General features: G+C 42.7%; 1 pseudogene; it reads right to left on the bottom strand.

Moving 5' to 3' along the window:
- Positions 1 to 269: 269 nt before the first annotated feature.
- On the bottom strand, positions 270 to 388 carry LOC116910720 (annotated as a pseudogene).
- Between the last annotated feature and the right edge of the window lie 24,829 nt (positions 389 to 25,217).

The raw sequence follows: 25,217 nt of genomic DNA, 5'->3' as shown, positions 1-25,217 counted from the left end.
TTCCACCTGTACATTATGGCACCAGGCAGGGGCCATCTTGGGCATGGTTTGCCCTTACCCCCCGACCTGTGTGGTGCTATATGGTGTCATCTAGCTTCAGTCTAGCTTCCTGTCCAGGCCCCATGGTGCTGGAAGTGTGGTTGTTTTGGGTTTGTTCCTCACCCTGGCCACCTGTGTGGCCCAATGTGGGGGTCATCTTGCTCCCTGAGAGTTTACCTGGGTCTGTGTAGCACTGACTGGTGGTCATCTCAGGTTTGCTTCTTTCAGGGAATGTTAGACTACTAATCATTCAGATGTTACATGCCAGAAAGCTGATCATAGACATAACCTCTCTCTTCTCTGCCACCTGTGGCAGAGCAGCCACATCTACAATATCTCTAGGGGCAGGACCTTTTTTCTTTTTTCCCCCTTTTTCTTTTATGCAATACATCTTGACTACAGTCCTTCCCTTCTGCTCTTCCCAGTTCCCTCTGTCTTCCGTCTCCCCCAGATCTACTCCTCTCCCATTTTCCTTTAGAAAAGAGCAGGTCTCCCACTTTGTCCTCAGTTTTATAGACAGAAGCCTTTTCTTATCATAGGTTTTAACACCAGGAAATGATTTTATTTAGTTGAGAGTTAAGGAGAAATTAGTGTGTGTGTGTGTGTGTGTGTGTGTGTGTGTGTGTGTGTGTGTGTGTGCATGTGCACATGTCATGGGACATTCTTGGAGGTTTGAAAATAGCAGGTAGGAGACAGTTCTTCCTTTCCACTATGTAGGTCTTGGGGATTGAATTCAGGTCAGTCTCAGGTAGACCTGAGAATCTGTCTGTCTGTGAGGGTCTCATATAACACATGCCTCCACCTCGGAAGTGCTGAGATTACAAGTCTGAGCTGCCATGCCTAGTTCAGTCGAGAACATCTATAAACATTTTTGTTTATAGGAAACACTAAGGTGTCTCCCAGATTAAGTAAAACAAGAGTTACTTCTATGTAAGCACTATAGTACCGTAACAATCATCTGAAAACTGACATGGCAGCGACATGTGATCACCCCATATGACCCTGCCAAGATTGAGCCTATTAATATTCTCTCACAGCAGGAGGTGGGAGAGCTAAGGAAGAGAGTGAGGTTCCTAAGGCCCTGCTCCTGCTCAGGGACATATAGGTGGTTCATAATTGCTACACTCTTGGGTCGTATAGCTGTCATGGGTTGTTTTGATCCCATAAGTCACCACTCACCCATGCCCTTGTAAGTAATCCACAATAAATTCATTGATTAATTGAGCTAGAGTTGGGTGGACCCCTTGATTTTTGTCTGTTGTGACCCTCTTTATCTGGGGCTGAATAGGAAGTCACTTTTGGTAAAGTCACCCAACAGGTGGGCATCATGGAGAGCCGGGATATACTGGGCAGAGATATTATTCATGTAGTGCATGGGATGGAGAAGGAAGGAGAAGATTTCCTCAGACTTCTCTGAAAAAGGAATAACTTAAAACTTTGGAATTATTTCTGAAACTTTCTGTGGAACAGTTTTTGTACTGTGTTTGGCCACAGGTGACTGGAGCTAGGAAAAAAGTCAAGCTATACATAAACATGTACCACTATTCAGGGAAGTCTCAAGGAGAGAAATATGAGCAGGCTGCAGAATTGTCTTATGCATCAGGTTTAAATGCCGTAATTTCCTAGCTGTTACAAAAGGCTAGCCCTTCACTCTGTTTTCAGAGATTCTCCTGTGCCTGCTTCTCCTTTCAAAATAACCAGCTCAAAAGAATCCAACATTAAAGGGGCATACAGTGAGGAAATATAGTCTAGGCTTTCTGTTTCTCGTTCTTTTTATGCTCATTGTGTTTTGCCTGCATGCATGTCTGTGTGAGGGTGTCAGATCTTGGAGTTACAGATAGTTGTGAGCTGCCATGTGGTTGCTGGGGATTGAACCTGGGTCCTCTGGAAGAGCAATCAGTGCTTGTAACTGCTGAGCCGTCTCTCCAGTTTGAATCTAGGCTTTCACGGTGATTGAGTCTCACCAACATATAGTGATGAGCTCAATGGCAAAGTGAGCATTAACTAAAGACCAGCACTTGACGGGGACATACGACAAAGTGCTATGTGATAAGATGGAGAAGAAGGAAGAGTTGCAGGGTGGGTGGGGTGGGATCTAAGGGCTGAAGGCACTAATGTGGAGAGAGGGTCACAGCCAAGCAATTGAGGGACAGGAAGAAGCTCTGCTGTCGCTGTGAAGCCAGAGCCTGTCTTCTTGGGGTTGCTTTTGGTTTATTTGGTGTGTCGTTAACCTTTGCTCTACCCTGGCAGTACTTAACTCGGGGCCGTAGGCAGGGGGAGAAGGGCACAACAAATTTAGTGGGAGGCATTTTTAAGTGAGTTAAGCAATAAATCCTCATGTACCATGAGCCTGCCTAGGCTTCCCCAAACCTGGGAATTCAATTTTGTACAGTGTACACAGTTTGCCAAGCCTGCTAGGTCACCAGGAGAACAGCTTGATGTATTGCTAGGGGAAGAAATTGTTCTGCCCCTTTCTTCATTCAAATTAACACCTTTTCATACTGGGTTGACAAGTGACAGATCACCTGAGAATATATCCTGGCTTCAAGTGATTTGATATCTCTTCTCTGTTTCCCTATCTTTACTTCCTTCCTTTAGAAACAGTAAAGAAGAAGCATTATTATTGTAATTGCTATAGACGCAGGACCTGCTTCATAAGCGCCATACCTCAGGGCTTGACATATGGCAGGCATTAAAAAGTGACGAATGGATAAATGACTAGGTTCAGTTGATGTCTGCAGATTCCCCTCCTTCCTCCCAGAGGGTCACAGGAATGCTTTGCTCTTTGCCTGTTTATTTACGTATTTATTCCCATGGTAGATGTTGTCTGGAGGTCATTGTGTATGCTACTCAGCTTGCCTTGAATGAGGGTCATGTTCTGAAAGTGTTGGCGGCTCCTTGAAGAACAGAGAGTTGCTTTTCCTTCCCAAGACTAGCTTTTCCTGATCCCCACAAATTGTAAGGACCTAGATTCCTCACCCAACTTGGGGGGGGTGTGCTCAGGGGTTGGGGTGGGGTGTGAGGTGGGGAGTGTGGGTGGGGGATGGAATGTAGGAGGGTGGTGGTGGTGGTGGTGGTGGTAGTGGTGGAGGGATGGTGGTGTTCTGAAAGAGCATTTTAGTTCCAGGTAGTTTTAGATGTTGGCTATCATTGAGCTAGCTACACCACAGAGACTCTCTCTCTTCGAATTTTGAATTTCAATTTTATTTACATTCTGACTATAGTTTCCCCTCCCTCATCTCCTCCCAGCTCCCCTGACCCCAATCCACTGTGCCTCCATTTCTTCAGAGAAGGGCAGCCTGATGAGTATCAACCGGCCATGGCATAACAAGTTGCAGTAAGTCTGAGCACCTCTTCTTCCATTAGGGCTAGGCAAGGCAACCCAGTAGGGGGAAAGGGTCCTAAAGGCAGGCTAGAGAGTCAGAGACAGCTCCTGCTACCACTGTTAGGAATCCTACAAGAAGATCAAGCTACACAACTGTAATATATGGGGCTTAGGTCGGTCCCATTCAGGATCCATGATTGGCAGTGCAGTCTCTGTGAACACCTATAGGTTGGTTGATTCTGTGGGATTTCTGATAAAACTCTTTCTCTTTTACTCCCTTGCTCCCACTTTGTGTTGGCCACATGGAAATTCCTTTATAACCCTCCTGCATGTTACATTTCTTCTCAGAACGTGCTTTCTAGGGAGGCCAACTGATCACATTTTATTTTGACTTTATACTTTTTCTCTGATTTTCTTCCTCACTGGCAACAGCATCAGCCAACCTTTATTGCATGTTTGCTATGAACTAGGACCATTGATTTGTCTCATTCAATCCTCATGACATTCCGAGGAGAGGCCTTATTAGAATCACATAAGAGAACGTGGCTGGGATTCAAGGACTCATGTGCGGCCACAGGACCAATTTTGTTAGAACCAGAATTTGAACCCTGCTGGGAACTTGAGATTAAGATGAAGGGCACTATCAAGAGATGGAAATAAGTTCAGTATATATACACAATGGAGTTTTATTCAACTATAATGAAGACTAAACTTATGCCATTTATAGGAAAATGGAGAGCTCTGGAGATCATCATGCTAAAAGAAAGAAACAAGGCTCTGAAAGTTAAATGATGCATTTTTTCTCATTGCTGAAAAACAACGAAACATTAAATAAAAATGATATCTTAGTAGAAGGTGGGCTGTTTATGGGGAGGAAGAGGAACAGCAGTAAGGGGGAAGAGTGAGCACATGCATGTTACATATACATAACGTAATCATAACATACATAATGTATACATGCATATACATATGTATACATATACCTTAGCAAAGCCAGGCCTGGTGACTAAGCCTATAACCCCAGCTATTCAGGAAGATAAGCTTCAAGGCCTACTTGGGCTAAAGAGAAAATTCAAGGTGAGCTAGGGCAACTGAGCCAGATCCTGTCTCAAAATAGAATGTGGAGATGTCTGTGGCTCACCAATGGGAGAGCTTGCCTAGTATTCATGAGGCCCTGTCTTTAAGCCTTAGTGCAAAAAAGGTTGTAGTGAGAACTGTTATTTTATACACTAATAAATCTAGACCAATGTAAACAAGTGACAGGCATTTAAAAATGTTCTGAAGATCACAAATGCTTTTTGTTGAAGATCGTTTGGAGCCAATGAGGTGGAATTATTTCTCTTCTAGTGCCCTTTACAATAAGTTCGTAATTTTTCTATGTCATAAAAGCTCTGAGAAGCCTTACAATAGGGAAACACGCTCATATTTCCTAAACTTATGTTCAACAAATTCCTGTATTTATTTCTTATTAGATACATGGATTGCTTTGGATTCAGCTCCTGTACTAGGCACAAAGAACTGAACCTAAATGCTGTCATTTGCTAAAGTTGTACAACACCGATCCCAACTGAGCTGTTTATTTGAACTTTCTGAGCACATAGCCCAGTTTCAATCAGCATGAGAATGAAGCTCCTTGCATTTTGTTTTTATCCTTAAAATACCCAAAACAACAAAACCAATAAAACCAACCATCCAATCAACCAACCAACCAACCAATCAATCAACCAACCAACCAACCAACCAACCATCCAACCAACCAACCAACCAACCAAACATCCAACCAACCAACCAACCAACCAACCAACCAACCAACCAACCAACCAACCAACCAACCAACCAACCAACCTTAAAGCAACCTGATGCTAACCCATCGTGCTTCCCTGTGTCTACATTACAAGGAAAGTAGCATAGAAATGACAAGTCTACTCTTCACTTCCTGCCTCTTTTTCCTTCAGCTTTCCTGTTATAGAACTGATGTCCTCTGCTCAGCTCATGTGAATACTCATTGTGTGTCATGAAATGAAATTCTATATATGAAATTTGAGCAAGATTTTAAAAAAAGATTTGTTTATTTTATGTATGTGAGTAGTGTTGATCTCTTCTGACCCACTAAAACAGGGGATCAGATCCCATTACAGATGGTTGTCAGCCATTATGTGGTTACTGGGAATTGAACTCAGGACCTCTGGAAGAGCAGTCAGTGTCCTTGACCAGTGAACCATTTCTCCAGCCCCATGAAATTTGAGCAAGATTTTTAAGATAAGTTCATTGAAATGAATGTCTTTAGACATGCATGGTAGTGTTCTTAATATCCTCTCCTCTCTCTCTCTCTCTCTCTCTCTCTCTCTCTCTCTCTCCTCCTCCCTCATCCCCTCCCCTCCCCTCCTTCCCTCCCTCCTCTCTCTCTCTCTCTCTGTGTGTGTGTGTGTGTGTGTGTGTGTGTGTGTGTAAAAGCACTTGTGCGCTTTGGGAAATGTTAGTATTCTAGTTTGTATCTGGAGCATTCCTCAGAGGCACACGTCTTAAAGCCTCGGTCACACAGAGCCTGTTTCAGTGGTGGTGAAAGGGAGACAGGCTACGTCTTAAACTCTGAGATGACCTTGGAGTATCAAAGCAGAAGAACGGCAGTCCTAGTGGAATATCTCCCCTAAGAGATATAAAGATTGTAAGAGCCAGTGGGGATGGAGACACCATAGAAACAAGGCCCTCTCCATACGACATATGAATGTATGATGCACATGTGAGTGCACAGAGACTGTGGCAACATGCACAGGGCCTGCATAGGTCTAATCCCAGTGCTGAGAGGGGAAGTAGATGCAAGCCTCCATTGCTAACATAGAAGCAATCTCCAACTGATAGCCATTCACAAAGAAAAAAATAGTTTTCTCCAACGGTGTCTTACTGGGTACACAGGTCCCATCCCCACTAGTAGATGGCCAACAAAGAATGAACTCAACATTTTGGAGTTTTTTGTTTGTTTTTTTGTCTTACAATGCTTGTCTGCTTTTTTTCCCTTATAGATCTTTTGCTTATATATTATAGTTTCCAATTTTGTTTTAATGGGATTCCTATGTGTAGAAGTGTACCTACATATTTTGTTTCTTGTGCCTTTTCTTTGGCTTTCCCCCTCGCCTCCATTTGTTTGTTGTGTCCTATTCTGGAATATTTGGTTTCTTTTATCTTAGTATGTATGTATTTATTATTATTATTATTATTATTATTTCTTTAGATGTCTGTTTGCATTCTATCTATCTATCTATCTATCTATCTATCTATCTATCTATCTATTTATTTATGAGTATACTGTTGCCAATCTTCAGACATGCCAGAAGAGGGCACCAGATCCCCGTTGCAGATGGTTGTGAGCCACCATGTGGTTGCTGGGATTTGAACTCAGGACCTTTGTTAGAGCAGTCAGTGCTCTTAACCACTAAGCCATCTCTCCAGTCCATCTGTTTGCATCCTAATAAAAGAGAAAGAAAGGGTGTGGAATTGGATGGGTGGGAAGTGGGAGGACAGATGGGGGAGGAGAAGCCTTAGAATAATTGTAAGAAAAAATTTTCCAATTAATAAAATAAGACCCCCAAAGAGTGCGGATGTCACGATAGCGTGTAGCAGGCTCAGATTCCCTGTGCAGCATTCTGGACAAGGTGGTATAAGAAGCTTTGAAGGTGAAGCCTAGGCTGCAATGTAGATGCCAAAGATGCTGGGACCATGGAACAGCTACAAAGAAAAAAGAAAGCTGCGAGCACCATGAAGGGTTGGTTCCTGATAGGTGACATGTGCTGGAGGCAGGCGTGCCTTGGAGTCTAGATGAGGTCACAGTGAGCCTTAGAAACTGGTCATTGAGCTACAGAGTTTGGTGTTTAGCCTCTTGGGTATTGGTTTTACTTTGTTCTCACCTTTCCTAGCTCTCTTCCTGTTTTTCCTTTCTAGGCTGGGATTGTGTACTCTCTGCTATTGTAAATCCCCTGTGTATCTTGTGTCTTGATTTTATAGGACCTTAGAGTTAAGAGTTTCCTTTTGAGTTTCAGAGAGTCTTTTAGACTTAGCTTTTTAAAAAACATGTTCAAACTGTAGGACTGTGAGGGAAATTTGAAGTTGAACTGAATGCTACTTGGATTATGAGATGGCCATGAGTTTATGGGGGTCAGTGCTAGACTTTTATGATTTGAATTAAAACGATCCCAATAGGCTTATGTGTCTGAATAATTAGTTCTCGCTGGTGGTCCTGTTTTGAGAGGTTGCAGAGCCTTTAGGAGGTGTTGCTTAGCTGGAGGAAGGTTGCTGGGGTTGTAGCCAAGGACCTCAAGGGTTCTAATAAACTCCTGCTTTGGGACTAGTCTCTCTCTGTGTTTTGCTCTGCTGAGGTATAAGCATGCCTTATATATAAGTATATAAGTATGCCTTATATAAGTGTATATAATGCCTTGCCAGAAATGAGAAATGCTACAGAAATGAGAAAAGTACCTAATACAGGGGACTTTCTTTTCTGGTTCTAACATTATTAGGCAGGTCTAAATAAAAAATTGGTAATCTTTACAGTGTAAATATTTCATCATGGGAACTCTTCAAAACCTTCGAAATTCATCAGCATCAATGTGAAGACTCAAACACTTGAAAACCATTAGCCTTGCTGTGGCTAGGAGGAGTTACTAGAGTACTAACTCTTAAAGATTCAGCAACAGTGGAGGGCTAATGAGATGACTCAGAGAACAAAAGCACTTGTTACCAAATTGGATACTAGAGTTCAATCTCCAGAAAACACATGCTGGAAGGAGAGGTTTGACTCCTGGGACCTCCACATACATACCAAGGCATGAGCAGGCTCCCACACACTCTCAAAATAAATAAGTACACATAATGAGAAAACCAGGGGAACAAAACAAATCATTAAAAAAAAATCCCTTCTATAAAAATCTAGCTTTGAAAGTTTGAGAAATCACAATTTGTTGGGGATTGGCTCATGAGGTGAAACCCGTTTTCATGAAAATCTTATCGATAGAGTCTGGACGTGAGAACAAAGATTATATACTAATGGAGAACAAGAATCAAGAGAATTAATTAATATTGGAGTATATAATACTCCAATACTTGGAGTACTTGGAATACTTACTCAGACTTGGCTAATCCTAAAAAAAACCCAAAAAACAAAAAAATCCTTACTAAACTGATTAAACTGACTAAACCTTACTAAACCTTATTAAACTGATCCTTACAAAATGGGGGAGACTTGAATAGCTTTAGCATCGGTATAAAAAAATATTCCAGGAAACCTTAAAGAAGAATTGAACCCCCAAACATGCAAGTGATAATTTCAGCATAAAGTCTTTGCTGACTGCCTCCTTGAGTGTGAGCACTGTTTCTTCCTCATTGTAGGTTCTAGAAGACTGATCTCTTTAGGAGTCACTTCGACCTTCTGATCGACTGCCGGCATCTGGATTGTGACTTCATCTGCTTGCCGAGTCAGAGCGAGAAAACCCACGATTCTGGGGGACCATAAATTACTTCTAGTTATTGCAACGACAAAAGACCTCTTTGAAGGTGACTTGCTCTCTCTTTCTTTTATAGCCCTAATATATCAAGGGGGGAAGATGGAGTGGAATCAGTTACTACCAGGAGCTCTAGGGTGCAGGAGAAGAGGGTGGCAACTGTCAGAGAAATTGAATGCTTTCTGTCAGAACTTAATTCAATTAGCCCCAATTCTATAAATAATAGAGCAAGGTTTTCCTCCTGCACCTCTTGCTGTACATCCTGAGATGACTGCATTCTGATTGTATTGCAATAGACTGTATAAGCCAGGCAAGAATTAGCATTAATTTCTAGAAACAGGATGTGATGCAGATTAGCAGAGGGACAACAAGCAGTTGGGAGTTGACTCAGTGATTGAGAATGCTTGCTGTGCACTGTGTAAGCCTTAGGACTTGAATTTGTTTCTCCAGAATCTATGTAAAAGCCAGGAATGCTCAGGGGACAGAGACTGGGGATCCTCTGAGCTCTGGCCAGCTAGTTTAGCCAAAAGGGCAAGCTCAAGGTTCAGTGAGAGACCTTGTCACCAAGGAATGAGGTGGGAAGTGATTGATCAGAACACTGATGTTCTCTGCTGGTCTACACATAGGCACATGTGGGCTCATACTCCCCACACCTCTGCACATACACACATTGTCCCATCCGCTCCCCAGAAGGAACAGTGAGTTGGAAGATGTGTGCAGTGCTTAGTGGAGTGTAGGGTAAGAAAGCTGAATAGAATGACAGAGACTTGGCATCTTGCTCTCTATGTATCCTCTGTGAGGTTGAGCAGGTCTCTTTCCTCTTGTGTTTATAAAGTTGCCATCCAGGTATCCTCCCCCCCTTCTCCTCTCTTCTCCTCTCCTCTTCTTTTATTCTCTCCCTCCCCATCTATCTTTTCACTGTCTCTGTCTCTCTTCTTCATTTTTAATTTAGTTTTTTTTTTGAGAGAAGGTTTCTCTGTGTAGTCTGGGCTGTCTTGGTACTCACCCTGTAGATCAGGCACCAGGCTATAGACCAGAACTCAGCAATCCCCCTGTGCTGGGATTAAAGCTGCTCACCACCACTGCCAGGCTCACCTAGGCATTTTCAAAGCTTTACATCAGCAGGCACGGCTCCCATAGTGAGGTCTGTGGTCATTCATGTCACATGTTTACTGAGGGCCAGCAAGGACTCAGTCCATGCCCTCTTGTTCTTGACCCAGGTCAGTGGAGTAGATGCCATTTTCACTGCTGAAGATTTCTCTGATGAGAGAATGCAGGATATCCCACTGGCAACCAACTGGCCTAGAAGCGACATATGTCTTATTCTCTTATGAGTCATCAGAAAGAACTAGTTTCACAGCATTATACAAACAATGGGAGTCAGAAAATAAAATTCTACCATGTAGCTGGCATTTGGTGAGTGGCATTAGTAACCATATCAAGTCTTTTCTAGCAATGGTGTTTTATAATTCTTGAATTTCCATTGACTTCATATATATATATATGTATATATATACATATATATGTATATATATGTATTATTGGATATTTAATGTATTTACATTTCAAATGTTATCCACTTTTCTGGTTCCCCCCTCTCCCATCCCCTCTCCCCTTACTTCTATGAGGTTACTTCTCCCTCTCACCCACTCCCATCTCACTACCCTGGCAGTCCCCTATACTGGAGAATCGAGCCTTCCCAGGACCAAGGGCTTCTCCTATTGATGCCAGACAATGCCATCCTCTGCTACATATGCAGTGGAGTCATGGGTCCATTCATGTGTACTCTTTGGTTGGTGGTTTAGCCCCTGGGAGCTTTGGGGGGGGTCTGGTTGGTTGATATTGTTGTTCTTCCTATGGGATTGCAAACCCCCTCAGTTCCTCCAGTTCTTTCTCTAACTCCTTCATTGGGGTCCCTGTACTCAGTCCGATGTTAGCTGCAAGCATCCTCATCTGTATCAGTAAGGCTCTGGCAAGAGCCTTTCAGGAGACATTCATTGACTTCTAACTTTACATTTTGGCTTTTCACTTTGATTATGAATCCTGAATGAAGTAGGTTTTGAATAGATCTCCTTCACCCATTCACTGATTGACAGTTCCTTAGTTTCTTCATGGATGAGTCTACTCTGCCTCATGGTCCTATTTAGCCATCTGATGCCAAGCAATTGATCCATGACCCAGTTACTCATCTGCCCAATAGGAATAAAAATAGTACCTGCTTAGTGCAGTTGTCATGAGTTACTATTTAGAATGGTGCCTGGTCTTTAATGAATGCTTGAAAAGTGCTAAACAGAGGGGCTGGATTATGGGTTAGTGGTTGAAAACAAGTACTCAGTATTCTTCGATAGGACTCAGGTTCAGTTTCTAGCACTAACGTGGCAGGTCACAACGGTCTATAACTTATTCCAAGGGAAACAATCCCCTCCTCTGGCTTCTACAGGCACCAGGTCCACATATGGTCCACAAATATACAGCAGACAGAACACCAAACACATTAAATTAAAAATATATCTTTTAAAGCTCTAGTTATCACTCTGGGAGTCAATACGTAGTGGGGGGTTGTGAATATCAATTAGGAGAATGCTGTTTGACTCCACCTTTCATAAGCCATGACACTTGGATGGGTGGACTTCTACTGGGAAAGAGGGATGGTAATTGTGCCCACCTCATGAGATTGATATGAGGATCCAATGAGCTAATTTCCTAAAAGTGCTTAGCATAGTACATGGCATGTAGCAATTAAGTGAAAATGCTAAATACTCTGTTAATGTCAAATTTGCAGCATTTGGTGATATTGAATCCACCCTCTGCTTTTGAAACTTTTGCCACTCTTTGTTTTCTTGGCCACATTTATTTATAAATTTTCTCTTGCCTGGATTACACATTTTTTTTTGAAGATGCTTCTCTCCCTCTCCCTCTCTCTCTCCATCCCCCCCTTTTTTTTAGCATTTGAGGTTACCCAGAATTCCATGCAAGACTATCTGCTGTCTATGCTCTCTACATGAGCTGGCTCATTCTCAGGGCATCAACTTTTTCAATGATGGGTTCTAAAGACTCACTTTCAGTCCCCACCCTTTTCCAAGTCTACTGACTTTACCTATACGAATAGTCCATGACACCCCACAGTTTTATAATGTGACTCTTAATGTGTTCATCATTATCATCCAGCCAGCAACTTCCTTCTTTCACCCACTTTTAGCATGAGAGTACAGAGGAAGAGCTTTGGGATTATATGGTTCCAAATTGGAATCACTGCTGTATATCAGAGGTGTGGGCTTGGATAAGTGACCTATTTCCTAGGCCTTCAAATAAGGATACATATAATGCCTGCACTGTGGGTTTAATTTGAAGATCGAATGGGATCATTATGCAAATCACCAACATAGCATCCTGCACAACAAATGGCAACCACTGCTGATACCATTGTGTGCTACATAATGGTGTGTTGTTTAACGCTGGACCACATATGTGATGGGAGTGCCTAAGGTCATAGCATCCAGGGACACCATAGAGATGTTTATATAAGCACACAAAATAATGTTCGCACAAGCATGGTATCACTTAAGGAAGCATTTTTTAGCAACGTGCTGCCATTATACATAATAATGCTGATATTATCCATCATTCAGGTGCTTCTGCCCTATGTGAACATTATTTTTCTAGATGACAATGACAACCTTCTTATCGATTATTTTTTTTTGCGTAGTCAGGTCCTGTTCATCTCTACTGATTATTTTTTAAAATGAATTAGTTTACTTTTACATCCTTATTGCAGCTTCCCTTCCCTCCTCTTCTCCTAGTCCTTCCCTGTTACCTCTCATCCCCACGTGCCCCTTCCCTTTCTTCTCAGAGAAGGGGAGGCCTCCCATCAACCCACCTTGGTATACAAGTTGCAGTAGGACTAGAAACATGTTCTCGTAGTGCCTGAACTGTTGGTACTCTTTTCAGGAAGTTGTCGCCTGTGCCCGCAGATTCAAGGCTATTTCCCTCTTTCGTTCCTATCAAACCTTGAGTATCGAGTTTTATGTTGAGGTCTTTGATCCACTTAGACATGAGTTTTGTGCAGGGCGATACATATGGCTCTATTTGCATTCTTCTACAGGCAGACCTCCAGTTAGACCACCATTTGTGAAGATGCTTTCTTTTTTCCCTCTGCATAGTTTTGATTCCTTTGTAAAAATCAAGTGTCTATAGGTAGGTGGGTTTATTTCTGGATGTTTGATTCTTCTCCTTCTTCTACTCCTATTATTCTAAAGATTTATTTATTTATTTATTTAATGTATGTGAGTATACTGTTGCTGTGCTGTCTTCAGACACACCAGAAGAGGGCATCGGATCCCATTGCAGATGGTTGTGAGCAACCATGTGGTTGCTGGGATTTGAACTCAGGACCTCTGGAAGATCAGTCAGTGTCCTTAACCACTGAGCCGTCTCTCTAGACCTATTCCTATTACTCTTAGGTTTGGTTTTTTTTCATAGCGTCCGTCCCAGAGATCCTGGATGTTTTGTGTCAGGAACGTTTTAGATTTAATATTTCCTGTTAAATCTGATGTATTGATTTCATCTATTGTATTGTTTACACCAGAGAGTTTCTCTACCATCTTTTGAATTCTGTTGGTGATGCTTGTGTCTGTACTTCCTGTTCTCTTCCCTAGGCTTTCCATCTCTAGAGTTGCCTCGTTTTGTGTTTACTTTATGGCTTCTATTTCCACTCTCTGATCTTGCACAGTTTTTTCACTTCCTTCACCTGTTTGATTGTATTTTCCTGTATTTAAGGGACTTATTCATTTTCTCTTTAAAGGCCTCTATCATCTTAATATGAGTGGGTTTAAGGTCATTTTCTTGTGCTTTGACTGTGTTAGGACATCCAGGGCTTGTTGTAGGTAGATAGCTGGTTTCTGGTGCTGCCATAGTGCCTTGGCTCTGTGGATTGTGTTCTTATGATGGTCTTTAGCCATCTGGATGTTCTGGTGCCAGCAGGCCACTGGGTATGCAGGCAGAGTTGTGGGCCAGAAAATGGGGTGAAGGTGAGTAGGTTCAGTTTACCACCACTGGGTGTGCTTTAGGGGGACTTGGCAGGTGGGGTATTTGTGGGGAGGGGTTTTACTTGGTAGTCCCTGGTGCTGGCAGACCTCAGGAAATGCAAGCAGAGTATGGGTTGGGGAGTGGAGCTCAGGAGACAGAATGCAGCTGACCTCCACTGGGTGTGCCCAGCGGTACGTGGTAGGCAGGGCTTCGGGGTTGGGGAGGATTATAGCCTGGATGTTCCTGGTGTCAGCAGGCCTCTGGGGATGCAAGCAGTGTTGTGGGCCTGAGTGTAGGGTCAGGGTTCAGTTTGAAGTTGTTGGGTGTGCCTGAGGGTATCAGGCAGGCAAGGGTCTTAGGGTAGAGTCCTATTTGGTCATTTCAGATGTTGGCAGGCCTGATTGGCCCTGGTTCTGGCAGGGTTCCAGGAATACAGGCAGAGCTGGATGTCCCTGCTGCCAGCAGGATTCTGGGCCTACTGATTCTTAATTTAAGGGTAACTCTTTCTCCATTCTTACCTCTGATCACTGCATTCTCCTGCTTAGGATTTTCCGGTAGCTTCTTGTTTCCTGAAAAGTAAAGGCGAGATTTAAAAAAAAAAAGATTTCTTGATTTATTTTATGTATATGAATACACTGTAGCTGTCTTCAGACACACCAGAAGAGGACATTGGATCCCATTACAGATGGTTGTGAGCCACCATGTGGTTGCTGGGAATTGAACTCAGTACCTCTGGAAGAACAGTCAATGCTCTTAACCTCTGAGCCATCTCTCCAACCCTGAGGTTAGATATTTTTTTGCTCCACGTGTCCCAACTGTGCTAATTTACAGAAGCCTTGCACTCCACAGTTGGCCCAGGATAGCTATTGGTGCAGAAGGCTGCAGCTGCCTAGATAAGGGTTTGACCAAGGACTTAGCAATTCCAGGGAACCTTTCACACTACATTCTTGATGAGTGGCAGTTAGAGCATAGCAAGGCTTCCTGGACAGAGCAGTGACCTGTCAGAGTCCTGGGTCCTCATGGAGTCCGAGCCTAGCTGCACTAGCTTTGAGCTTTAGTTGTGAGGTGAGGTGGCAAGGCCTGATGTGCTTTGTCTTGCAGTTGTGCATGTGAAAGGTCTGTGGCCTGGAAGTATGATTTCTCACCATTCTCCTGCTGTTCCTGTCCTTAGGAGTGACTGTCTACAGTTTGGACCAAGTAGAGCCTAATTGCTGCATCTAGTTTGTAAGATAGAAGGCTGTTATGGCAGGCGTGTGATAGGCCCAAGGAGATCACTTGTTTATAATTTAAATTACTTCATTTACTTATTTTAACAGCAGTCCCCATAATAGTTTAAAAAAAAAAGCCTAGCAAAAGGAGAAAATAAAAACACCCACACAAGAGCGAGTATTATTAATTCCTTCATATATTTCCTTGTAGACTATTTCCTAAGCATAGGTGGCATGTGCATCATTTTATAGCCTCCCTTTATCTCCATTTAATGTACCACATTAACAAATGCACCTTCAGAGTACGGTTGGGAATGGCCGTGTATTCTTTTTCACTGAGAATCTCGGCTTTCACTTATTTACCAGCACGCTCTTGTTGGTGATGCTTCCTCTGTTCCACACAGCCTGCGAGGAGCATCTTCACAGCTAAACCTCTGCCTACAGCCCCGCTTCCTCCTCAGGTTAGACTGCAGAAGCAGAATTACAGGGTGGAAAGAAAAAAAATGCAGTACCTTTTTTTTTTTTTTTAAATAAAGACTTTTGTAGAGAACTAACAATTGCCCTCTAGTAAGGTTTTAAATACAGTTGAGTTTTTGAAGGTCATTTCAATGGAGTGGAGGGAAAAAAATAAACTTTGAACTTTCAAATGGAATTAATTTCTAGCAGGCTATAATGAAGGTTTTAGTGAGAGTTGTTTCTAATGCTAGCTAGGGAGTGGTGCTGAGGGAGGAAGTGGAGGGTGTGCCAGGCTGTATTAAGAGTGCCTTGGCTCTCCCATTAGGTCTGTTTAATATTTAAGAGTCAGATTATACTTTATTTTGGACATAGTTTCAGTTTAGTTGATTTCAGTGGAGACTGACAAATGTTCACACATATCTGATTTACCCCAGGCATATGAGGAGGTGGCACCCCCAGTGTTTTGCAGGTGGGGATGGTAATTGGGCCAGTGATATGGTTTACTTTGGGGGCAAAGGACTAAATTACAAGAGAAGATGCCCTGGAGCTCTCTTCTGCATGGTGAGAGATGTTACCCTGCAGGATGATGGGGCTTCCCCTAGCCTGGGTCTAAGACAGTTGCCCTGGAGGTTCCATTAATGTTCATGGCAGACTTTGTGCAAGAGATAAAGAAATTTGTGCTATGTCATTAAGTTTGGGGCTTTAAAAAATGAAGCGCAGTCCAATTTAGTCCTACTAATACAGTGATATAATTCTATGCCAACCACTCTGGGGGATAGAAAGAAGGAAGCATGAAAATAATCTCTCACCACAAAGAATACAATGCTTTTTATTGTAAGATGGGTTTATTCTAATGTTTGTTGAATAATGTGTATATGCATCAAATGTTATAGAGTGGCATAGTATCTATTTTATTTTTTCAAAACCACGGCATATACTTAAGTGTATACTTTAGATGTGTTTTGAAATTATAATTTTTTTGGATAACGATTTTTTAAAAGATTTATTTATTTTATGTATATGAGTACACTGTAGCTGTCTTCAGGGCATCAGATCCCATTACATGGTGGTTGTGAGCCACCATGTGGTTGCTGGGAATTGAACTCAGGACCCCTGGAAGAGCAGCTGGCGCTCTTAGCAGCTGGGGCTATCTCCCCAGCCCCATTGTGTCTCTTAGGAGGGTTTTTGTTGTACTGGTTCACGTCTGGAGAATAGGTATAATGAACATTTGTTGTTTTGGAAAGATTCTACTTCCTTTAGGAGATAAGTCTCAATTGCATTCTGTTCTACAAGGTCACGAACTATTTCTCTCATTTCTTTGACTATTGAAATGTATGTAACTTATTTGGAAGTGTTTTTCCTTCTTCCTATGTAGCCTAGGCTGGCCTCCAGCTGATGATCCTCCTGCCTCCAGAGTGCTAGGATTATTGGTGTGCCATGACACCTACCTTCTGGAAGTTTGGGTTGAGGGTGTAGATGGGAGATCTCTGGTTCTTTTGTCCCTTGAGATATAAGAAGTGACCTTGGGAATGATGTCTCCAGGAAGCCTGAGGCAATGAGAACGAGCCATAGAACACAGCTGAAATGAAACTAGAATACAGATTTTATTTTATTTTATTTTATTTTATTTTATTTTACAGTGACAGATTTTAATGCTGCCGGAGTTCCCAGATCCATGTGAGCCCGAGTCAGCATCACCCATACACATCCATATGTGGAAGCTGGTAATTCCATTTCTCTTTGTCTCAAGTGGCATCAAGTTCTTCCAATCATAGTAAATCAAATGAATATGACACATATATTTGTCAATCAAAACAGATGATACCATGCTAATAATACCTACATTATGCAAATCTTCACCACCACCTTCACTTAGTTTTTCAGCAAGCCCACCACACTGGTGTAGTAGTAACTGTATTATCCCCACTTTATAGAAGAAGGAGGAGGAGGAAGAGGAGGAGGAGGATAGGAAGAAGGAGAAGAAGAAGAAGAAGAAGAAGAAGAAGAAGAAGAAGAAGAAGAAGAAGAAGAAGAAGAAGAAGAAAAGAAGAAGAAGAAGAAGAAGAAGAAGAAGAAGAAGAAGAAGAAGAGAAGAAGAAGAAGAAGAAGAAGAAGAAGAAGAAGAAGAAGAAGAAGAAGAAGAAGAAGAAGAAGAAGAAGAAGAAGAAGAAGAAGAAGAAGAAGAAGAAGAAGAAAGAAGAAGAAGAAGAAGAGAAGAAGAAGAAGAAGAAGAAGAGAAGAAGAAGAAGAAGAAGAAGAAGAAGAAGAAGAAGAAAAAAGAAAAAGAAGAAGAAGAAGAAGAAGAAGAAGAAGAAGAAGAAGAAGAAGGAGAAGAAGAAGAAGAAGAAGAAGAAGAAGAAGAAACTATATCATGGCAAAGACAGGTTGCTTACCAAAGCTCACACACTTAGCACATTATAGGATGGAATAAGATTCACTCTGACTCCCGTCTGCTTGTTCACAGACAGGTTTTGTATAAAAGTTTACAGGAAGTATTTTCTATTTTTTGTTTCATGTCCAAAATTATCTTCAAAAGTTGACCCAAGGATGTACAGAGCAATCCTTTTTCTTTTGGGTGTGGAAGTAAAATACAAATCTTAACAATCTCCTTCAAAAAATATTTTTTCTTGGAGACAGAGTTTCTCCGTGTACTCCTGCTATCCTGAAGCTTGCTTTGTAGACCAGGTTAGCCTTGAACTCAGAGACCGGGCTCGATCTGTCTTTCAAGCGCTGGTACTAAAGGCTCAGCATTTCTTTTTAAATTTTAAAGAAGTGAAAAAGAAATGGTTGGCTATTCAGTAGAATTCTGGCATCTTTGCTTAGAAGTAACTAACTGAGTTCCTTCAATTCTTCCCCCCAGCTCTCCCACAAGACTCCCTAAGTTCTGTCTAATGTGTGGCTGTGGGTTTCTGCATTTGTTTCGCTCAGCTGCCGGGTGGAGCTTCTCAGAGTACAGGCTCGCGAGGCTTTTGTCTGCAAGCATAACAGAGTATCGTTAACAGTGTCAGGGAAGGGGAGGGTGGTGGTGGGAGGGACTAGGTAAAAGGGGGAGGGACCGGGAGGAGAGAAGGGGGCTGAGATTGGGATGTTAAGTGAATAAATAAATTAATGGGAAAAAGGTAACAGAGTTGGGGAAAGTGAGACTCTGATAATAGAATATCCAATGGATGTGTGAATGTTGTCAAACTGAGTATAACAGCCTCCATTTTTTTTTTTTTTTTTTTTTTTTTGGCCATGCTTGTTCACGTTTCACATTGTTTTCTTGCTTTTTGAGTATCAGGCCAATTTGCAGAGACCCATTTCCCTTTCTGGAGAGCTGGCTACAAGGGGAAGGGAATGCCAGTTGTTGAATGGGTTTCTCGCAGTGGGTGAAGGTGGCTGTGTGTGCGCAGTCCATTGGAGCATGCAGCAGGGACGAGGCTGTCAGAGTGTCTCACTCAGGCCTGGGCAGATTGGGCTGAGGCAGCAGGCAGGGCTGTCATTATGCTAATGGTGCCCACGGAGCCAAAGCCAGTGACCCTTGGGAGAAGGGAGAACTTTTGAAGGTCCATTTGAAGTCTTTGTACCGTCCGTTTGAAGGCTTGTGACGCCGGCGCTTGGCACCTCCTAATTGGTTTTATTTTTCACTTATGTGGAGAGTATTGCTCCATTAAAGCCCAATGCCCTTCTAGACCTAACAGAAGATTAAAGAGAGGCATGGCCTGGAGGTGGCTGTCAGGTACAGCTGTTTGGATTGTGGGCGCTAGCGGCAGACTGCAGGATTAGAATCTCAGCCTTTGGCCTCTGTGGTTGTACAGTTCAGGCAGGAAATGTCACCTGTCTGCTTCCTGTCGACTTCCCTCACCTGTACAGAGGGCGTGATTGTAATTGCTGCTGAGGGCTGGTAGACATATGAAGTCAGTTAATCCATGGAAAACAGATTACCCAGGACCTTTATTTCATGCTTGATCAATGCGAGAGGAGAGAGCCCTGGGAAGGGCTGACATTCCCGAATGAGTCTTGATGCAGCAATTAGCAGGTAGGTGACCTTGCATATCTCACACGCTCTTTATGAAGTTAGATTAAATGTGGTCCCTGGAGGTGCCATGTCAGAAGTGCTTAGCAAATGGTTCACACTTTTTTCTTTGTCTCAATCTTGCCATCTTTAAAATAAAAGTGGTTGAAAGTTTTTTTTTTCTTTTTTTCCTTTTCTGTCTTTACCTGAGAAAGTGAGTCTGATTTGGAGGTCATGAATGAAAGAGGATCCTTTTTGTGACTGCCCATGGGAGCCAAAACCTCAGGGTCAGTAGGGATCTCTGAGCTGAGGATCATCCTCTGGGAAACTTGTCTTCCCTTGTCACCAATGGTGGGAAGCAGAGTCTTATGGGAACAGGTGGTCTTATACACAGGTCTTCAACCTCAACCCAAACTGACTGTCTCTAGCTTTCATCTTCCTCACCTGGAAATCAGGAGCATCCATGTTGAGGAGTCTCAAGAAAGGATCATGGTAACGAACCTGTTGACCAGACATGGAAGCAGGGGAGGTTCTGGGAAATTTAGGAGAATTTGAGGACTACAGCTGGAGAGATGGTGCAAACATTATGTATCTCATTGTAAAGACCAGGCTTAGCCATTGTTCTGGGAACATCCATGATTGTGATATAATTGAACACCTGGTCCAAGCTGAGAGAGAACTGTCGAAAGACAACAAAGTGAAAGTAGCTTATTTTGTCTTAAACCTAGTTCTCAATGCTTTGCCCGTGCCATCTCATTTGACTTTAGGTCAGTGCTAACAGAGCTCCGTCTCTGACCTTTCTGAGAGGTGCGGCAATGGACACTAAGCCAGAGTAAGCTTGCTTCCATACTCACTAGGTTGGCAGCTTGGGAGCTGACACTAATTGTTTCCTGTTGTTGGACATCCCAGCTTTATTTTAGCTAATACTAACTTTAAAATGAAAATTATATTGGGTTCAACCAATATATACCTCCCCCCAAAATATAAAGGCTATTAATGTCTTAGAGTTATAATGGCCCTTAGAGTTTTAGGTCTGTTTGTTTCACTCATTAGTTACAACATTGCCTTGTACCCCTCACCCTCATCCAAATCCCACAGTGCCCAGATCCCAATGCCCACTCGCTCTTTTTCCTTTCGTCTGCCAGGGCTGCTATGCTCTGACCCCTCAGCTGGGTACAGGTCGTTAGCAATGATTTTAAGGGAGGGACATCTTTGTGTCTAGCTAAAACTATCAAGTGGGCAACACTGGAGAAACATGACTTTATAAATCATTTGGAGAAGGTTGGGCCGTGCTCTCTGGGTTGCCTCTCAGATCCGTATGACCTCTGAACTCACTGGGCTCACATATTCTATGCAATTCTTGGGCCCAGTCCTCCAGACCTTTGAGATTCTAACTTCTGCGCCGTACTGGCTTTATAGCTCTGTGTCTGCACGTCTAGAATGCCTTGTTGCCAAACCTGGCTCACCAGCAATCCATTTCGCCTCCCTGAGTTTCCAGCACTTATTTATACTAGGGTCTAGCTTGAGGTGCGTCCTTAGGAAATTGAGCCACCTAAACAATACTTTGCCTACAGTTCCCATCAGTCTTCTGGAAGCTGACATTCTATGGTTTTCTGGGACTAGAATTTTCCTCAGCCCTCTGTTCTGCCAGATTGATTGTATACGCACCATCTTCCCATTTCTACTCAAGAAAAAGCGAGATAGAAAAGCCTAAGTGTTTGTAGTAAAGTCCTGTGGTCTACTGTTTGAGAGTACACACTCTCAGTCCAGCGCTCTTCATTATTCTTATGGTACCCTCTTTATTATTTTTTTATTACTTTTTTTTATTAACTTAAGTATTTCTTATTTACATTTCGAGTGTTATTCCCTTTCCCGGTTTCCGGGCCAACATCCCCCTAACCCCTCCCCCTCCCCTTCTTTATGGGTGTTCCCCTCCCCATCCTCCCCCTATTACCGCCCTCCCCCCAACAATCATGTTCACTGGGGATTCAGTCTTAGCAGGACCCAGGGCTTCCCCTTCCACTGGTGCTCTTACTAGGATATTCATTGCTACCTATGAGGTCAGAGTCCAGGGTCAGTCCATGTATAGTCTTTAGGTAGTGGCTTAGTCCCTGGAAGCTCTGGTTGCTTGGCATTGGTACCCCCTTTAGATGGGTACTATTGCCCCAATTTAGCGATGAAAAAATGATTTACAGATGCCAAGATTGGACTAAGTGTCATTATAGTTGAGTCAGAGTTAAATGTATCAAAAATGGGGTCTTATAAACTGGTAATTTACTGGTCTCACCCAATCACAGTCTTCTTCCGTCTGTGAAATGGAATTTTCATGAGATTGCCTCTATTGCCCTTTCCAGTCATAAGTCTAGGCACCCTCTACTTTCTCCACCAACGTATCCCTATACTCTTCCCACAAGTGAAGTTGAAACCACGTGTGGTGATGGGTGCCTAGAAGCCCCGCACTTGGGAGGAGAGGCAAGAGGATCACGTGGCCAGCTGACCTATACATTGAGAACTTGTTTCAAAAATAAACCACATGCACACACACACACAAATCAAGTGACGCTTGGCAGAATTCCATCAGGGCCTGTGTCCTTTACCACTTTCTTTGAAGATGATGTGTAAAATGGTTTTTATGCCAGAGAAGGAAGTTGGTAATAAAAGCTGGCTTTTTAGCTGCCCCAATTTCTCTTTAGGAAGAATGAACATATTGTTTTAATTAATCATATGAAAGCAAAATTAGCATGATTGTGTGATAGGCGTTGTAAATCATCTCGATCCACATCATTGAGCAAAGAGCATTTAGTTACCCAGGAGTTGTTAAAGATTTTATCTACCCAAGTGAAAATTCAATTAGTCCTAGTTTCAGCTTATATAAAATGCAGGATTTTCAACTGTGGGAAAATACTCTTTGTGTGTGTGAATACCACCTTATGCCACTTTGATAAATTACTATAATTAACCGTATCCTATTCCAGCTAAACAAAATTTACTGAACTGTTGCTCTATAAATGGGATATCAGCTCTCCCCTTGTTGGGGAGATTGCTCTGATCTCTACATGATATTGCTTTGAATATTGTGCGTTTAAAAACTTGCTGAGCTTGAAAAACATCTACAGAATTCTAGTTGGCAGCAGAGAGAGGTACTTGGATTTCATCCCTCCTCACCTATTCCCCTCCGGGAGCAGAGACATCAGCTGTGGGCTTCTCTATGATTCAATTAGATGTGCTACGTTTAATTAGCTAACTGGGGAAACACTGTGCAGGATCAACTCGGAACACTCTAATAACTTAGCCAAAGGGTTGAGTTATTTCAGGCAAGGCAGAGGACAATGGCGGAGGAATGCAGACTCACTACAGTGAGCTGGCACAGAGCCTGCTTCCCATCCTTTGCTGTTCTGTCAGGCCTGGCTCTGCCCTCCTTCCTGTCCTCTCCCCTAGGAGAGAACTGCATGGCAAAGTGATGCTTTCTTTTTTCATAAACTGGCCAAAGAAAAGAGAATCTCTTCCCCCTCTCTCCTCCGTCCCTTCCTCTCCCTTCTTCTCCCTCCCTCTCTTCTTTTTCCTTTTATCTTTCTGCCCTTGTCTTTCTGTCTCCCTCTTCTTTTCTTCCCTAATTTCTCTTTCTTTCAGAGTCTCGTGTAGGCCACTCTTGCCTCACCCTCACTATGTAGTAAACGATGACCTTGAATTTCTTATTTTTCCACTTCCTGAGTGTTGGGATTAACGGGCATGCCTTTCTGTGCTCATTTTATGCAGGTGCTGGTCATGGAATCTAGGGGCGTGTTCATACAAGCAAGAGCTCTACCAGCTGAGCTGTGTTCGGTTCAGGAGGTATGCTTTGTCTTGTGAATATTTGCTGCACCGGTGTGAGGCAAAAGCACACTGTGTGAGTGATCACTCCAGCCTGGCGACAAGTACTTATAGCAGTTGACTCAGTAAGGGAACGTATAGTAGCTCAGGGTAGCAGTTTTTAGTCTCTGGTTGTTTGTCTTATTGTGCAAGTTCCCAGACTTGTCTGAAAATTTTTGCTGGTTAGTGTTACCAACCTGACAAAATCTAGAACCACCCAAGAGATAGGCTTCTGAGTATCCCTGTGGGGAAATAACTTGATTTCACTAAGGTGAGAGAATTGCCCCCTGTGGGTGTTACCATTCCCCAGCAGGGGATCCTGGGCTGTACAAAATGAAGATAGCAAACTGAGGAGTAGCTTGCATTTATCTCTGCTTTTTGGTTGTGAGTGTGAGTGGTTCCTGCTGCTTTGACATTTCTGACATGATGGAATGTACTTTGAACTATGAGTTTTCTCTTTTAGGTTCCTTTACTCAAATATTTTTTTTATCAAAATAACAGGAAAAGATACCCTCTCTATTCTATCTATCTATCTATCTATCTATCTATCTATCTATCTATCTATCTATCTATCTATCTATCTATCTATCTCAGTTGACTTGGCCAACTGAGCCATCTTCCCAGTTCTGACACTCTTTTTGAGGAATCTAGCAGTGTGTTTAGGTTTAGAGTTGAAATACTATTACTTCTAGGCAAATAGAGCTATGGTAATGAGAATGGAAACAAAAGAAAAATGAAGCATCTATAGTTGTCCCACTGACCTAGCAAATCACTGAGTGTTTGTCATTTTTTTGCACTTCTGACCTTGGTCTTGATGACATTGTAATTTTACATAGTTGCAAGCCAAGTGGAAGTAGCATTTTCCGACCTAGTGGAATATCCTATGTTCTTCTCTACTGTGTCCTGCACAGCACACAATCTACTCAATGACAAGTCTGAATGGTTCTAGAGCATTCTATTAAATGTATATATATACACCTTAAATCTTTGTAGTTTTTGCTTTGTTTTGTTTCGCTCTTTTTGAGACAGGGTCTCTTGCTATAAGCCTGGCTGTTCTGGAACTCACTGTGTAGATGGGGCTGATCTTGAACTGATAGAGATCTGCTTGCCTCTGCCTCTTTAGTGCTGGGATTAAAAGCATGTGCTATTAAATCTGACTGGGTCTTTCTATTTTCATTCATTTGCTTAAGAAATATTTAGTGAGCTAGAATCATGTGCTGGGCAGTGAGGATGTTGAGGGAAGAATATTAGCCCTGGTCTGGGGAGGCAGCCAGACAAGTAACCAGAGTAAGTGCCAAGGCATAATAAGGGTTGTAAATAAATCAGAGATGATGAAGAGCTCGAATAATTGGTGGCGGCAGGTGTAGTAGCATCAAGTACGGAGGACAGATAGGAGAAGCCAGTCTTAGAAGGTACCTTAGTCTATTCAGACAGCAGTGACAAACCACAGGTATCTGAGGCTTACTTTGTGAGAACTTTATAAACACCAGACATTTCTTGCCCACAGTTCTGGGAGATGGAGTGTGTAAGACCAAAGTCTTAGGTCCAAGACTAAGTGTTAGGTCACAGACCTTTTGCCATAAGATGAGATTGCTTCAAAAGACCAGCTGAGGAAGATTCAAGTACCCTCTCCCACCTCTGGCAGCCTGTGCCATAGAACAAAGCACTAACACCGCCCTGTTGTGACTGCTTAAAGCACTTCAGTCTCTGCAGGAAAAGCAAGGGCAGCTTCTCCTACCTCAGACCAAGACAACTTTAAAGCCTGATCCTCCTTAGTGCCTATATCTGGCCACATGCTATAAACCTTGCCCAGCCTCTCTGGAAACACA

Source organism: Rattus rattus, chromosome 9, assembly GCF_011064425.1.
Source record: "Rattus rattus isolate New Zealand chromosome 9, Rrattus_CSIRO_v1, whole genome shotgun sequence".
Taxonomy (NCBI): Eukaryota; Metazoa; Chordata; class Mammalia; order Rodentia; family Muridae; genus Rattus; species Rattus rattus.
Note: the sequence above shows the minus strand (reverse complement) of the source record. Positions and strands in the feature narration are given on the sequence as shown.